This window comes from Tamandua tetradactyla, chromosome 2, assembly GCF_023851605.1.
Source record: "Tamandua tetradactyla isolate mTamTet1 chromosome 2, mTamTet1.pri, whole genome shotgun sequence".
Taxonomy (NCBI): Eukaryota; Metazoa; Chordata; class Mammalia; order Pilosa; family Myrmecophagidae; genus Tamandua; species Tamandua tetradactyla.
Window position 1 is genome coordinate 673,595 of NC_135328.1, and position 18,142 is coordinate 691,736.

Here is an 18,142-nt window from a genome sequence, read left to right on the forward strand (position 1 = left end):
CAGTGACTGGAAAAGTATTTGCAAGCCCCCTTCGGGGAATGGTGAGAGTGGGGAGAAATTCAACTTCCCCAACTTGAATTCTTGATGTTCTCACAAGCAGTGTGGACAACCAAAGCTATAGGCTGAGCCCCTAGTCTTGGGGTTTGTTCATATGAAACTTAACCCCACAAAGGATAGGTCAAGTCTACTTAAAATTTAGGCCTAAGAGTCACCCCCAAGAGAGCCTCTTTTGTTGCTCAGATGTGGCCTCTCTCTCCAGCCAATACGATGAGCAGTCTCACCACCCTACCCCTCTCTGTGTGGGACATGACTCCCAGGGGTGTGGACCTTCCTGGCAACGTGGGACAGAGATCCTGCAATGAGCTGAGACTCAGCATCAAGGGACTGAGAAAAACCCTAGAATGAGCTGAGAATTAGCATCAAGGGATTGAGAGAACCTTCTTGACCAAAGGGGGAAGAGTGAAATGAGACTAAGTGTCAATGGCTGAGAGAGTCCAAACAGAGTTCAGAGGTTATCCTGGAGGTTATTCTTATGCATTGAGTAGATATCACCTTGTTGTTCAGGATGTGGTAGAGAGGCTGGAGGGAACTGCCTGAAAATGTAGAGCTGTGTTCCAGTAGCCATGTTTCTTGATGATGATTGAACAATGATATAGCTTTCACAATGAGACTCTGTGAATGTGAAAACCTTGTGTCTGATGCTCCTTTTAGCTACTATATCAACAGAAGTGTAGAACATATGGAATAAAAATAAATAATAGGGGGAACAAATGTTAAAATAAATTTAATTTGAAATGCTAGTGGTAAATGAAAGCGTGGGGTAAGGGGTATGGTATGTATAATCTTTTTTTTCTGTTATCATTTTATTTCTTTTTCTGTTGTCTTTTTATTTCTTTTTCTAAATCGATGCAAATGTTCTAAGAAATGATGAATATGCAACTATGTGATGATATTAAGAATTACTGATTGTATATGTAGAATGGAATGATATCTTAATGTTTTGTATGTTAATTTTTTTAATTAACAAAAAAAGTTTTAAAAAAATCACTCGCCATCTGCCTCCCTCATAATGCTTTAAGACCTCCAGTTAACCTCAGATGTGCACACAGACACCACCAGTCTACATATGTGAACACACAAATCACACTCCTACCAACACACTAATATACAAACCACAAACTATCAATTCATTTAAACACATTTCCAACACACCACAAAACCAGCCATACCCTGTGAACTTCTACAATTTTCATAGGCCCCCAAATTCCCATAAATAGCATTGAATTTCCAGATAAACACAACCAGTCACAACTCCTCCAAAATCAAGCATACAATTCCTCACATGCTCAGATGCACATGTGGACCCCTAACAACATAAGGTGAACACACATGAGCCTAAATATCCAAACACTCCCCCAAGCACATGACCTCTGCTCCCTAAATACAAACATACACACGGAGTCCTGTGTAGGCAGAGTTTAAATTTAACTAGCTGCCTCTAAAGGAAATGTTGTATACGTACATATACACAGATAATTCGATTAGTTTTATAATATATACATGCTTAGAACAGGTTTGCATGATATAATGGATGTGTAGCACACAATTTACAAACAATTATAAATATATAATAATTTCATACAGGCAATTATCACATAGATTTTACCCAACCCTCGCATCTGTAGGTAATCTGTGCTTGAAATTCCATCATGATTTGACATCACACGATGAATAATTAATTATAATGCAATTGAGTGAAGCTAGTGACCCACTGCTCTGAGCCTCAGTTTGCTCCAACTGAGACTGTGTTAAGAAAGGCTCAGTGCACCTCCCGGCATTGAGCAGAACTCAGTGGAGGCTGAGGTGTGTCATCATCATCACCGCAATTCCCTGAACTGACCCTAGGCTCCCAGCTCCATGAGGCATACCTGCCTCTGCTCTCCACAGTAGAATCTGGGCATCTCAGCCCCAGACCCCTAGCCCCACAGATGGGCATTTACTTCTTTGTGTAAAGAGTCCAAGCGGCCTTCAAACTGCTCAAGGGCCTCCAGGACCCGGGCTAGGAGGTGCTAGCCCCACGGGATTGTACCTGGTCCTTGTCTGGGGGTCCCACCCTGACAGGTACATGCAGGTAAGGTGATTAAGTAACACTGACCCGCAGCACAGGGAGCAGGAGGTGGCCCTTCAGTGAGACCACTGCACTCCTCAGCCTGGCGTTCTCATCCTCAGCCAAGTCCCTTAGCCGAGGCTCAAAGTCTTCCTGAAAGGGACTTGCTGTCTCTTGGTACCTTGTGGTTCCAATGCTGGCTTGGACAAGAAGAGCTGGGATGGAGGCTGGGAGCCCTGGGAGGGGCTGGGGTGGAACTGCAGCCATGGGACTGTTGAAAAAAACTGGAGAGATACTTTGAGGAGAAAGGCACAGCATTTGGGGTTGTGTGGGAAGGGGGTCCAGAGAGAAGAGGAGGGCATCCTGGGAGCTGCCCTAAAAGAGATGGCTGCTCATGGGGAGAGGGGTGAGTGGAGGTGACTTTAGTCTTGTTGCTTGTTGCCCTGAGTGATGATGAAGTCACAAATATGATGACACCATGACAACTGCATAATGGCAGCCTATTGGGTTTCTGAGGCCCAGGAGGAGGCTGCCTGACTGTGGTTCTCTGGCATCTTCCTGTAAGTGGTCTGGAACCACTGATGGATGAGACTCCTTCATATCCAGGTTCTCCATCCTAGGAAGTTAGGGGCATAGCCTCTGAGCAGGGGTCCTTGGCAAATGCCTTCCTTTCCCTGAGCCTCTTCTCCATAATATGGGGATCACAGGGGAGCATCTTGGCCAGGCCCTTGGGACCTCCAGTCAGGCAGTAGGTGGCAAAGCAGCTCCAGAACCTGGGCTGTGCATGTGCATCCTGCTGGTTAGACCAGCCTGGGGTCACCTTTGCTCCTTTCATGGAAGCTGTAAAAGAGGAAGAGGAAGCATGAGAGGAAATTAACCCTACTTCCTAAGTATGGATATGTTTTACATATCATTTGGAATTCTCATGTTATGAAGTTTTGTGCATCTTATTCATTCATATCTGTAAGGGCTCATGTATTTTTTGTACCCAAGGATACAATACTATACAGCTTTATTTTCTATCTCAAATTTTTACACTGTCCATTATTTTTTTAAAGCCAAAATCTTTTTATTGTTCAGTCATCAAAGAAGTATCAAAATTAAAAGCAGGGTGCACGGGTGGTTCTGTGGTAGCATACTCACCTTTCATGCAGAAGATGCAGGTTCGATTCCTGGACCATGCACCGAAAAAAAAAAAGCAAAAATTACATGGGAAGACCACATAACTACTAGGAGAGTCGAAGGAAGTGGAAATGGGACTAGGCACAGGGCAATATGAATTAATGAACACAGGAAGGACCAGGCTGAGGAGAACAGTGAACATGTGCTGAAGACACTAGAGGAGAGGAATCTGGTGGAAAATTGGACCTTTGGCAAGTGCCTGGGTAAAGAAATAATGCGACAAGATTTCTAAACTCCACTATGTGCTTAAGAATCATCTTCACGTTGGCACTGTCTCTCTCATCCTCTCCTTCCTCTGCCTCTTTTTCATCATCCTTCATCAGCTCCAGGTGGTCACCCCCCATCTTCATTACCCCATCACCTGGTAGGACCCCTCCTCAGCAGTCATCTTCTGCCACACCCCACTCCCTCCTTCATCACATTAGTCTCATCCATGATGACGACATCTCCACTTAGATGTCCGCCTCTTCTTTTGACTTGACTGTGAGTTTCAACGGGATTATTTTGGCAGGATGTCCAGCTGCCCAGCACTTGCTGTCCTTGTCCCTCCCTCCCTGGCTCCACGTATGCTTTTCCTTGGTTCCCTTTTCGCTCTGCAGCCAGATTAATATCTAAAACCTGGCCAGCAATGATTCTGCCATCTTCTCCTGCTACAGCAGCCTGGGCATTTCTCCTGTTAACATACTGAACACGCCTAAAGTCCTTATGGACAGAACACCCCTCGGTTCTGCCCTACTTTGAGAAGATTCCCTCATCAGTCTTCTTTATGACCGGTGAATTGAGACTCCTGGAAAACACACAGGATGTCATGGAGCGGATGTGTCTTGTCGGTGACGTTGCTGGCCATGGTGTTTGATGACTAGGTTCATCACACAGCTGAGAATGTAACTCAAGATCAGAAAAAATCCCACAGGAGGTGGGAGGGAGAAGGGATTCCAATTTGAACCTCCCACTCCCAGGTTCCATGAACAAGTCTCTGCCCGAGACTGGCAACAGGCCTCAACCACTCAGTCTCGTCTATTCACCAAAGGGCCCCTACCATGTGCTACTGCCAGCTACTTCAGGTTGGTTCCTGGGTCATTTTCTCATTCTCCACCCACTTATTTTTAGTATTTACTTACATTCTGCAGCTACAAGACATTCAAGGATATTTTTTTTTGTATTTTCTATGCCTCAAAATTAGCAATTTGCCCAAACACTCTTCCTTCATTTCCCTAGAGAATGGTATTTAGAAAGAAAGGCATGGGCTCAGCATATGTCTTTTCTCACTGTTGTGTTTCTGCTTCTAGGCCATCTTAGGAGACAGAGTTAGGACATGTATGCGTGTACAGTACCATGTGTACACACATTTATAAATATTGAGAGTTTATCTGTACAATGTATATGTGCATATATAAATATTTCCTCCAAATAAACCCATAATACACACTCACATATAAACATATAAACATACATATAAGTAAAATAATAGTACACTGAAATCAATGTCTGAGTATAATCCAGTGTCACAGAGTCGTTTCTAGCCTTTTGTGCTTGGTGTCTGCAAGATATTTCTCTGACACTGAGAAATACACTTCCAATTATCTACAGTTAAGTTATTTGTTCAACCTTACTATTCATGCAAGTAGGATCATATCTGACAATCTCTATTATTTTGAGAAAAATTATCCAAGAAGAGTATAGACATTATGTACAGACTTTTGCCTTACATTTTTGCAACTTCTGAAGTTACTTAGGATGGCTTCTAGTTTCCTTACCACCCTCTTCAAAGTTGTGTATTGAATTTGCAATACAGGTCGACTGACGTGCGGCGGTCTACTGCTACACGGGACGGGAGACCCCAGTCATTCTCCTTCGTTATGTTGATCCAGTGTTTCTCTGATACCAGCACCAGGCAGAGATCATATGCAATACAAAAAGGGAAAACAATATTATAGGCAAATGTCCCTCATCAGTATAGAGGCAAAAATTATTTACGAAATATTGGAAAGTAAATTTCAGTAATATTTTTAAAGAATTATGCAACATGACAAGTGGAGTTGAGGGAGAATGTAAGGCTCAGTCAATATTCAAAAAATTACTCAATGTAATCTAAGACAGTAATAGAGTAAATGATGACAAAACATAAGCTCATATCATTTATGCAGAAAATCAATTGACAAAATTCAGAACCATTTTTTATAAAGCTGTCAAAAAATTTGGAATACAGGGGGAATTTCATAACCTTGATAAAGAACATCATAAACCTTTTACCAATTTCATATTTAATATGAAATATTGAATGCTTTCCTGCTAAGATTGGATATAAGGCAAGGAAGTCAGCTCTTACAACCAGTATTTATATACTATTAGAAGTTCTAAGCAGCACAATTTTAGGCAAGAAAAAAATGAACACCATGTATATTAGAAAAAAGGAAATAAAACTGTCTTTTTGCTGGTAACATGAAGGTCTGTGTAGAAAATTCCAAGAAATCTCCCCAAAATCTCCCCCAAGTAATAAGTTAAGTTCAGCAAGCTGCAGGATACAAGAAAAATATAGGAAAATTGTTTTCCCTATTTTAGCAACAAATATGTGGAAACAAATTAAAACACAATCACATTTGTAATCCCTCTCAAAAAAAAAGAAATATTTAGAAGTAAATCTAGCAAAGCTGGTACAAAAGTTGTATGCTGAAAACCAAAAAAAAAAAAAAAAAAAAAAAAACTACAAAATGCTCTTGAAAGAAATCAAAGACCTAAATAAATAGGCAATAGTGGTCATGGACTGGAAGACTCACACAGAAAAGATGGCAATTCTTCCCAAAGGGAAATACAGGTTGAACAATATCCCTATGAAAATCCCAGCATAAACCTGTTAAACTATTTTTTTCTAAAATTCATACTACTGGTGCGACAGTGGCTCAGGGGAGAGGTCTCACCTGCCATGCCAGGGGACCTGGATTCGATTCCCAGGTAAAAAAAAAAATAAGCAAACAAATAAATAAAATTCATGCTACCATAAAAAGAACTGCAAAAACTAAAAGATTTTTAACAAAGAAGAAAAAAGTGGGAGTAAATACGCTGCACCATTTCAAAGCTTACTAAATAGCTATAGAACAAAGACTATATTTCATTGGCGAAGAAACACAGAACAAAGGAACAGAATACAATAGAAAACCCAGATAAACATGCATACGTATAGCAAATGAATTTTTGACAGGTATAAACACAATTTGATGGAAGAAAGATAATTTTTTTCAACAAAAGGTACTATAGCAATTAAATAGCCACAGGCCAAAAAAAGACAAAAAGAAGCAAAGAGAAAAAGAACCTTGACCTGAAATTCATACTGGAACCAAAATTAATTCAATGTGGATAATGGCTTTTATTGTAATACAAAAACTATGAAATTTTTAGAATATAAACAAAAATCTTTGGTACCAGGGGTTTGGTGAAATGTTTTTAGATGTGACACTAAAAGTATGATTCATAAAAGAAAAAATTACATAACTAGACTTCTTCACAATTAAAAAGTTTTCTTCTAAGAAAGATCGTTAAGAAGATAAAATGGAAAGATACAGATTGGGAGAAATGTTTCCAAAGCACATATTTTATAAGGGACTGATACACTGTATGAAGAACTCTCAAAGCTCAACTGTAAAAACTAAACCTTCTATTTAGGGAAAGGATGTAAGATATAAGGAGACATTGCAATGATGAGGGTATAAAGATGGCCCATTAGCACAGGAAAAGCTGTTCAGCATTGCGACTCATCACACCATGCGAGGCAGATATCACAATATACCCAATAAGAACAGCCACCATAAAAATTTAAAAAAATAGTGATAATTCCAAATATCATGGATATGAAACAACCAAATTTCTTACACAATGCTGGTGGAAATATCAATTAGTATGGCGTAAAATAGCATAACATTCCTTGAAATACTAAAAATATACTCACCATATGGCAGAGCCTTTATCTTAGAGAAAGGAAGACTTTTGTCCAAATGTATGTATTGCATGATTATTTAGGGAAAATTTATTTTATAATAGTGAAAAGTTGGAAACCCTAAAAACACTAATATTATTCAGCTGATAAACGCCTAAACAAACTGTGGTGCATCCTTATGGTGGAATAGTACTTAATATCCCTTATGAACATTGATACAAAAATCCTCAGCAAAATACTAGCAAACCAAATACAAAAGCACATTGAAAGATTACATACCACAATCAGGTGGAATTTGTCCTAGGAAGGAAGGTGTCTCTAGATAAGAAAAACAATTAGTGTAACACCTCACATTAACAGAATGAGCAGAAAAAAAATATGATTATTTCAAATGAAGCAAAAAAAAAGGCATTGACAAAATTTTACACACCTTCTAGAATAAAACACTCAGAAAACTTGGAATAGAAGGAAACTTCCTCAACTTCATAAAAAGCATATATGATACCTCTGGGGTAACATCATATTCAAAGTTGGAAGATTGAAAACTTTCTCCCCAGTTTCAGAAACAAGACAAGGATGTTGACTTCCACCACTGCTATGCAGTATATTTATTTTACAGGGGCAGGCTCCGGGAATCGAACCCAGGACTCTGGCAAGGCAGACAAGAATTCTGCCACTGAACCACCATTGCACCACCCTATGTAATATTTTACTGGAAGTTCTAGTCAGAGCAATCACACAAGAAAGGGAAACAAAAGACTTTCAAATTAGAAAGGAAGAAATAAAAGTATCCCTATTCACAGATGACATGATCCTAAATGTAGAAAATCCCAAAGAATCCACAAGGAGGTTGCTAGAACCAGTAAACAAATTCAGCAAATACAAAGGATACAAGATAATGATGCAAAGGTCAGGTGGATTTCTGTATACCAGTAACAGTTAATCTGAGAAGAAAATCAAGATCAATTCCACTTACAGTATGATCTAAAAGACTAAAATACTTAGGAATTTAAACAAGGAACTCAATGAACTGAAACTGAAAACCATAAAACATTGCTGAAATAAAGACCCAAGTAAATGGAAAGACATCCTGTGTTCTTGGATTTGAAGATTTAGCATTGTTAAAACGTCAGCATGACCTAAAGCAATCTACAAATCCAATGTACTCTCCATCAAAGTTCCAGTACCCTTTTTTGCAGAAACAGAAAGGGTGACTGTTCTAGCTGCTGGAAGGTGATATACCAGAAACAGAACAATTTTTTAAAAGGGGTATTTATTAAGTTGCAAGTTTACAGTTCTAAAGCTGTGAAAATATCCAAATTAAAGCAAATCTATAAAACTATCCAAATAAAGGCACCAACAAGAGGTTACCTTCACTCAAGAAAAGCTGATGAATTTCAGGGTTCCTCTCTCAGCTGGAAAGGCACATGAACATGGCGACATCTGCTCGCTTTCTCTCCAGGCTTCTTATTTCATGAAGCTTCCCCGGGGATGTTTTCCTTCTTCATCCCCAAAGGTCTCTGGCTGTGCTCTCTCACGGCTCTCAAGCTTTTTCCAAAATGCTTCTCTTTCAAAGGATTCCAGTAAACTAATCAAGACCCACCTGGAATGGGTGGAGTCACATTTCCCTCTAATCAAAGGTCAATACTCACAATTGGTTGAATCACATCTCCATGGACCGAATAGGGATTAAAAGAAACAGCTGCCCCCACATGATGGATCAGGATTAAAACATGGCTCTTTTAGGTACATAATCCTTTCAAACTGGCATAGTGACCCTCAAATTCAGATGAAATTGCAAGTGCCTTGAGAAGCGAAAACAATCTTGCAAAAGAAGAACATATTTGGAAGACACACACTTCCCAATTTCAAAATTATTACAAAGCTACAGTAATTAAAACAGTTTAGTACTGGCATGAAGATTAATCTATACTATAGGGGTATACAATTGAGTATACAGAGTTAAATTAACACATATATGGCTATTTGATTTTTGGCAAGGGTCCCAAGTCCATTCCAATGAGAAAGAATAGTCTCTTCAACAAATGGTGCTGGGACAATTGGAAATCTACATTTTAAAGAATGAATGTGGAATCCTACCTCTCACCATATAAAAATTAATTCAAAATGGATCAAAGAGGCAAGATAGCAGCATAGTGAAGTATGGAATTTAGTTTGTCCTCCAGAGCAGCTATGAAATAGCTAGGAGCAGGACAGAACAACTGCTGGGGAAACACGAGTGGCCGGATGCAGCGTACACCAGCCTGGGCCAGGCGGAACGGCTGAGATCCCACACAGAGCTGTAAGCCCCCAAGCTGTACAGCCCAGTGCCCCCTTCCCCCCCCCCCATGGCACAGCAGGCTGGTTCCCTGAAGGCAAAGGAAACAGGCTTTACTGCTAGCAAGGGCCTAGCTCAGCCCAGCTCTAGCTATGGAGCTAATTAATCAATTCTGATGACTGAAAACAGGCCCCAAGGACACATAAACCTGGAATAAGCACTAAAGGAACTCCCAGCAAAGAGAGGGTGGGCCTGAGGGAAAATAGAGGCTTTCTGACTTGGGCACCACAAAATACTGGAAAAGGGCTGGACCACAAGAAAAGGGGCACATAGAGCCTGAAGATGCATATGGCCATGTGCCAACTCAAGCTCTTGATTGACAAACACGAGAAGAGGGGGCCCAGCACTGAAAAGACTTTTTTACTTTATCTTTACTCCTTAAACAGCTCATTAGATAGAATTGGAAGCACTCTCAGGTCCCAGCACTACCCCCAGGCAATGGCAGAATTAAGCTTGTCTGAGAGAGGAAAGTAACTAGTCAGGTGAAAGAAGTTAATTCCCTAAAGAGTGTTTCTTCCCCAAGAAAAAGGGGATGGGTCGCATCTCAAGTAGAATCCCTCCTTCAAGGAATTCAGGCCCCAGAGATGGGAAAACAGAAGCAAGTAAAGCCATCCTACCACCTCACCTCTGTCTCAACCATGCCCCTGGCAGGGAGAGTCTACTGCAATTAAAAACACTGTGCCACTTGGGCTGGGGGAAGCCACGGCAGACAATGCCTCCTTCTGGGCAGGGTAGGAAAAGCACAGGACCTGGAGGCTTCATAAGGAAAGTCTGGCAATCTCCTGAGTCTCACCCTAAGGAAAAACTGATGCTGGCTATTCTTTGTCCTGAGACATGGGCCTGCATTGTCTGGGAAAATCTGACTGGGGTCTGTAATATCTGAAGAGACCATCCTCAAAAGAAAAATGGCTCACCATGTAGCCAGGGCAGGGAACAGAAAATAATAGAAAAATTCTGATCAGTTAAACAGAACCTATGCTAGTGGTCTAAATAAGTTGAACTGAATGTCAAAGAACAGATAGAGAAAAAAGCCACCCAGCAAGAAAAACATAGGTAAAAGAGTGAAAACAACCTCCAAAATAAACTAACTAAGGAAATCAAATGCTTACATACCAGTAAAAATTAATGAGCCATACTAGGAAAATTGAAGATATGTCCCAATCAAAGGAACAAACTAACACTTCAAAGGAGATACAGGAGTTGAAACAACTAACACAGGATATTTGAACAGACATGAAAAGTCTTATCAAACATAAAGTCAATGAGTTCAGGAAGTATGTAGGGAAGATACTGGACCAAAAAAGAAGGACTCAAAAGTTTAAAGAAACAAATCACAGAACTTATGGGAATGAAAGGCATAATAGAAGAGAAGAAGAAAACAGTGGAAACCTGCAACAACAGATCTGATAAAGGCAGAAGAAAGGATTCATGAACTAGAACACTGGACATCTTAAATCTGACACACAAAAAAATAAAATATTGGGAAAAGAATGGAAAACTGTGAGTAGGGCCTCAGGGAATTGAATGACAACATGAAGTACATGATTCCACATGCTGTGCATGTCCCAAAAGGAGTGAGAAAAGAGAAGGAGAAAGTCTGATGGAGGAAATAATCACTCTTATAAGAGACATAAAATTACAGATCCAAGAAATGCAGTGTACCCCAAACAGAATAGATCCAATTAGACATATTCCAAGACACTTACAATCAGATTGTCAAGTGTCAATGATGAAGAATTTTGAAAGCAGCAAGAGAAAATCAACCATCACATACAAGGGAAGTTCAATAAGATTATGTATGGATGTCTCAGCAAAAAACATGGATGTGAGAAGGTAGTGGGACTTATGATTCTGAAAGCAAAAATACTACCACCCAGAATTCTATACCCAACAAGATTATCTGTTTAAATGAAGGGGAGATTAAAACACTTTCAGACAAACAATCACTGAAAGAATTTGTGAATAAGAGATCAGTGTGGAAAGAAATACTAAAGGGAACACTACAAGCAGATAGGAAAAGGCAGGAGAGATAGAGGTCTGGAGAAGAGTGTAGAAAAGAAGCTACTGATGAAGACTATCAGTAAAGATAAAAAGAGAAAAAAATTAGATATGACATATAAAATCCAAAAGACAAAATGATAGAAGAAATTATTGCCTTTACAGTAATAACATTTAAAATGTTAATGGATTAAACCCCCCAATCAAAAGGCATAGATTGGCTGAACAGATTTTAAAATAGGACCCATCTATATGCTATCTAGAGGAGACTCATTTTTAGACCTAAGGACAAAAATAGATTGCAAGCAAAAGGATAGAAAAGGATATTTCATGCAAAAAGCAATCAGAAAAGAGTAAGGGCAGCTATACTACTATCCAGCAAATTAGACTCCAAATGTAAAACAATAAAAAGAGACAAAGAAGGGCACTGTATATTAATAAAAGGAAGAATACAATAAGATGATAAAACTTTATAAATATTTACGTCTCAAGCCAGAGTGCTCCCAAATACATTTGCAAACACTGACAACATGAAAGGAAAAAGTAGACACCTCTACCATAACAGTTGGAGACTTCAGTTCTCTGCGCTCATCAATGCATAGAACATCTAAACAGAGGATCAATAAGGAAACAGATTTTGAATAACATGATAAAGGAACTAGACTTTAGATATTTAAAGAACATCACACCCCACAACAGCAGGATAGATGTTTTTCTCAAGTGCTCATGGATCATTCTCAAGGATAGACCATTTGCTGGGTCACAAAGAAAGTCTTAATAAATTTAAAAAGACTGATATCACAATAAACACTTTGTTGGATCATAATGGAATGAAGTTGGAAATCAACAACAGGCAGAGGACCAGAAAACTCACAAATATATGGAGGATAAACACATTCTTAATCAATCAGTAGGTAAAGGAAGAATTTACAATAGAAATCAGTAAATATCTTGAGGCAAATAAAAATACAAACACAGGAGGTAGCTTCCTAAATTTTATACCCAAACATGAGCAACAACAACAAAAAAAAATTGATAAATAGGAACTCCTCAAAATCAAATGCTTCTGCACCTCAAAAGACTGTCACAAAGGTGAAGAGGCAGCCAGCTCAATGGGAGAAAATATTTGGAAATCACATATGGGATAAAGGTTTGATTTCCTGTATATACAAAGAAATCATATAACTCAACAACAAAAGAACAAACAGCCAATTATAAAATGGGCTGAAGATATGAATAGGCATTTTTCTGAAGAGCAAACACAGATGGCTCAAAAGCACATGAAGAGATGCTCATTTTCACTGGCTATAAGGGAAATGAGGATCAAGACTGCAATGAGATACCACCTCACACCTGTAAGAATGGCTGCTATTTAAGAAACAGGAAACTATAAATGTTGGAGAGGATGTGGGGAAACTGGGACGCTTATGCACTGCTGATGGGAATGTACTGTGGTGCAGCCACTATGGAAAACTGTTTGGTGGTTCCTTAGGAAACTAAATATCGAGTTGCCCTGTGACCCAGCAATAGCACTACCTATTTTTTATACTTGGTATACTTGGTATAAACACAGAAGAGCTGAAAGCAACGACACAAACAGACATTTGCACACTGATGTTCATAGCAGTATTATTTGCAATCACCAGAAGATGGATACAAACCAAATGCCCATCAACAGACAAATGGATCAACAAAATGTGGCAAATACATATTACGGAATACTATGCAGCAGTAAGATGAAATGACATCCTGAAACATATGACAAGATGGATGTGAAGACATAATGCTGAGTGAAGTTAGCCAGACACAAAAGGATAGATGCTGTATGATTCCACTTTTATGAACAGCATAAAGGTATAATCAGAGGCTTATAATACAGTATATAGGGGACTTAGAGATACATAGAAGCTAGAGATGGGTGAACCATTAGCTAATGAGGTTGAACTCCAGTGTAAGGGAATAGATAGGAGTGAAGGTGGTTCTCTGGTGGGTCTAGAAATAATATTACTATATTGAAGATGAACAAAATTGAAAGGGGTTCTATAGACCTACATGTCCCACTGATTCACACTAGAAATATGAATTAGCTCTCCAAAGAATTACTTCAAAGATATGGTTCTTATACAAAGAGTGTTTAAGTCCAGGGTACAGGGGGAAAGCTGCAATTGCATGCCATGACCTATGTTCAAAAGGAAACCATCAGCACTACCACAGCAACAGCAGAGGTAAATAATGGAGTGAGCAGCAAGAGTTAAGAAGAGGTTCAGATTTTTTGTTTGGCAAGGGTGTGTTTATGGTTCTCTGTCTCCTGGGAACAATGAAATTATCTAAAATTGAGAATGTTGATGGACTGTGAAATTTGGACCCTATACATGATGCCCAATGAATGCAGGTGGCCAAAGGATGCACTGACTGAGATGGTGTATATTTATAAATGAAGGTTGTGCTACTACAAAAAAGGAAAAAAGTCGTGAGGCATGCAATGATGTGCATGAACATGTGGGACATTTGGTGAGACAGAATAAACCAGAAACAAAAGAATAAGAATGGTATGATCACCTTTAGAAAATGTTTACAAGAAAACAGGAGCCTAAACTGTAAGCTTTTAGAGCCGACACATTAAGTCTGGAGTGGTGATTATTATTTCTGGATTTTGAGGGGCTGTTTTGTATATATAACCTGATACTTGGAGATAAGAATGAAGATGAACATGTTAGGGTTAAAGTAATTCAGAACTTAGGGGTAAGGAAGAAATTTTATATTTCTATATTTTAGTACCACACATGCTCTTTCAGACCAAAGGAAGAAAGGTTTATTTTGTCTGAGTTTTTTTTTTTTAACATGGACAGGCACAGGGAATCGAACCCAGGTCCTCTGGCATGGCAGGTGAGCATTCTGCCTGCTGAGTCACTGTGGCCTGCCCTATTTTGTCTGGAACCTAAATTTTCTGTAATGCATAAACCAACTCAACCTGTCTGTTTAGTTCCTTTGAACAACTGAAACACAGAGAACCAAGAATAAGAAAAAAAGCCTTTAAACCTATATAGCTTAATGTAATGCCTGGATGCACCCTAGAGTATATTAAGCAGATAATCAACGAGTATTGGCAAAGTCCCCTGAGGGAGGGGGAAAAAGAATATGGAACTATTAAACCTTACCATCAGGGCATCTCCTGATACTGTATCAAACTTTAGGGATACCCAAATCAATAGGCCATGCCCTCGATCAAGAGGCTTACTCTTGTGAAGCTTATGTAGGTAGCAAATAAGCTTAGACTACCTATAGGCATGCCTAAAAGTTACTTCTGGAGGACCTCTGTTGTTGCTCAGATGTGGCCTCAGTCTCTCTAAGTCCAACTCTGCAAGTGAAATAATTGCCCTCCCCCCTACGTGGGACATGACATCCAGGGGTGAAAGTCTCCCTGGTGATGTGGGAGATGACTCCCAGGGATGGATCCAAACCTGGCACCATGGGACCAACAATTACATCCTGACCAAAAGGGGGAAAAGAAGTGTAATTAATAAATTATCAGTGGCTAAGAGAGTTCAAATAGAGTCGAGAGGCTACTCTGGAGGTTGCTCTTACACAAGCTTCAGGTAGACCTTGCTACCTATCATAACCTGCCAACCCTCAACCAGGACCATTCCAGCCAATCCTAAAGAACACCTGAGGCAATATATAAGATTCCACAAGGGTTCCAGGCACTAGAGTAACTTTCCAGAAACCTATACCCTCCAGACGGGTCCCTGGTCTGGATAAGCCCTGAAACCTAGAGGGCCCAGCCTCTCCAGAACATCAGATAGTTCCATCCCCTACCCTGTATTAGTGACAGACCCTTCCAATATGAAAGATTTAAAATTGCCATAGCCCAAACAACTCCATAGAGAGATATGGAAAGATCAAAGGGAATGGTGGAATTATACATAGAAAATAGAACTAAACAAAGGAATATGAATGCTGAATTATTAAATTGATATCCCTTTTAGTCTACAGTATTTTAGAGCAGCTAGAAGTAAAAACCTACAATTATGAAATTGTAACCCAAGTCAAAGTCTGAAATACGTTCTACAACTAATTGTGGTGCTGTGCTTTGAAATTTATAGGGTTTTGGTATATGTGTTATTGTTCACAAGGAAAAGAAGGGAAAAAAGTTTATTGTGATGATAAGAATATATTTAAGCCCTCTAGCCTCCTATATTCTGGAGAAGCTAGAAGGAAAAATCTGAGAGGATCAAATGGTAACCCATGACAAACTCTGGGATCTGTCCTGTAACCACTTGTTAAAGAGTGCTTTGAAAACTATTGCTTTTTATTTCTTTACTTTGTATATATGTTATACTATACAATTAAAAAGTTTTTAAAAAGTAAATTAAATAAACAAATAAATACATTAAATTTAAAGGAATTGGCTCACTCAACAGTTGGGACTTGCCAGTCTTAGAACCTTAGAGGAGGTACACAGATTAGAAACTCAAACAAGTGTGGATGTTGCAGTATTGAGACAGAATTTCTCCTTTTCTAGGAAGCCTCAGATTTTGTTCTTAAGTCCTTCAACTAATTAGATGAGGCCCACCCACTTTATTGAACTTAATCGCCCATCCATAGTATGAACAGGTTGTAGATGTTAAACATTTTGCATGGGCTCCCACAGCAGAGAGAGGGAAACTGAATTCTGGAGAGGAGAAAAACTTTCCAATGGCCATGTGGGCAGGAGGAGGAAGAGCTGATTCAACCCCAGCTTTCAGGCTCTGGAGTCTCATGTGCCCCTTCCCTGTACAATCCAGACACCACAGGTGGGTGGGGGAGAGAGAAGACAATCCCTAAGCCCTTCACTGTGTTTTGCTGTCCTGATTTCTGTACACAGCAGGAGAATTCTCCCTTCTCACTCTCGAGCTGTGGGGAGGTGGGGACCTGTGGAGAGAAGGGGCCATGATACCTCACCATCGCCCCCACCCCCAGAAAAGACCACATATTGCATCACTCCACTCATATGAAATGTTAAGAATAGGCAAACTGATAGAACAGAAAGCAGATTAGTGGCTACCAATGGCTGGGCTGGGGTATGAGCAGTGAATTTTGCAAGACTGGGATGAAATGGGGTATGATTGCTAATGGGCATGGGGTTTCTTTGTGAGTGATAATGTTCTATAAATGGTAGTGCTCATGGTGGCACAACTCTGTATGTTAAAAAACACCAAAATATGCACTTTAAATGGGTAAATAGAATTATATGTGAATATATTAATAAGGATGCTATTTTTAAAAAGACCTGTAGGCAATGTGGCAAAATATAAATATTATACTAATTAAGGTATTTAGTATATTGTATTCTATTCTATATTTCTATTTCATAATATTTCATGACTATTAATAGTATTCAATAATAAAATTAAGTATATATACAGCAGACAAAAATAAACATTGGGTTTCATGGCAGGATGTCTTCTGATCTCCTGCTAACCTGATTTTGCCTCAATTCAGAAGCCCTATTTGAGGATTTTAGAAAAAAGAGCAGAGATGGAGTATGATGATCTGGTCCACCCCCATTGGCCCAGATGACACTGGTATCATCCTAATGTCATATTTTGGTTTGTGACATCTACACTTTAGAGACTCTTCTGCACATGAGGAAGAAGGACACACATTTGGTCAGTTCCATGGTAAAAGATTGTAAGTGGTTGGATCTGTGGTGCTCAATTCCTATGTTTATATAAGTTCATTAGGAATATTATGATCTTCATCTTTGGGATTTGTCTCTATGCTTATACAGAATTTTTTAAATCCCTACTAAATTTATGCAAATAGACCAGAAGCATGATATTTGGAATGAAATAAGTCAAAAAAATTACAAGGAATGATTATGGAATGGATGACGGAATTAGCCCTTGAGAAGAAAATGAGAGCCCTCAAAGCTCAATTTTAATATATACATACATATATGTATATGTACATATGTATGTATACATATATATACAGGTGTTCTTTAGGATTGGCTGGAATGGTCCTGGTTGGGGGTTGGCAGGTTATGATAGGTAGCAAGGTCTACCTGAAGCTTGTGTAAGAGCAACCTCCAGAGTAGCCTCTAGACTCTATTTGAACTCTCTCAGCCACTGATAATATGTGTGTATGTGTGTGTGTGTGTGCGTGTGCGTGTGTTTTGTTTTGGCAGGCACCGGGAACTGAACCCACGTCTCTGGGATGGCAGGAGAGAATTCTGCCTGCTGAGCCACCATAGCCCTCAATTTTAATCAATATATTTTAATAAAATGGTGTTATTGGAGACTTAAGGTCTTAGAATTCAGTAAAGTGCCTTATCATGTATCCTCCAGGTGCTCAAAGGAGATGTTAGGGTGATGGTGACACTTGACAATCTGCCTGAAGTGAGGCATCTGTCAGGTCACAGGGAGCCCCCAAGTGAGGATTTTCCAAGTTCCATTCTTCCCAATGCAGAATCGCCAGCAATTTGCTTTATGAGGTTGTGGGAAAGTAGGGAAAGCCCCATTTTCTGGACCTGACATCCAGACTCCTGAAACAGATTCTTCCTCTGTGATGAGCCTTAAGACTTAAGCCCAGTGATTGGCCAACC

General features: G+C 39.5%; 1 long non-coding RNA gene across 1 annotated transcript in view; it reads right to left on the reverse strand.

Annotated features, from left to right (window-relative positions):
• Positions 1-1,527: 1,527 nt before the first annotated feature.
• LOC143665088 (uncharacterized) overlaps positions 1,528-18,142 on the reverse strand; it is a 61,697-nt gene continuing 45,082 nt past the window's right edge. Inside the window, exons 4-5 of the long non-coding RNA XR_013166766.1 lie at positions 4,999-5,167; positions 1,528-2,947 (exon numbers count right to left, since the gene is read on the reverse strand). This is a non-coding gene — a long non-coding RNA (uncharacterized LOC143665088). The remainder of the gene's footprint in view (positions 2,948-4,998; positions 5,168-18,142) is intronic.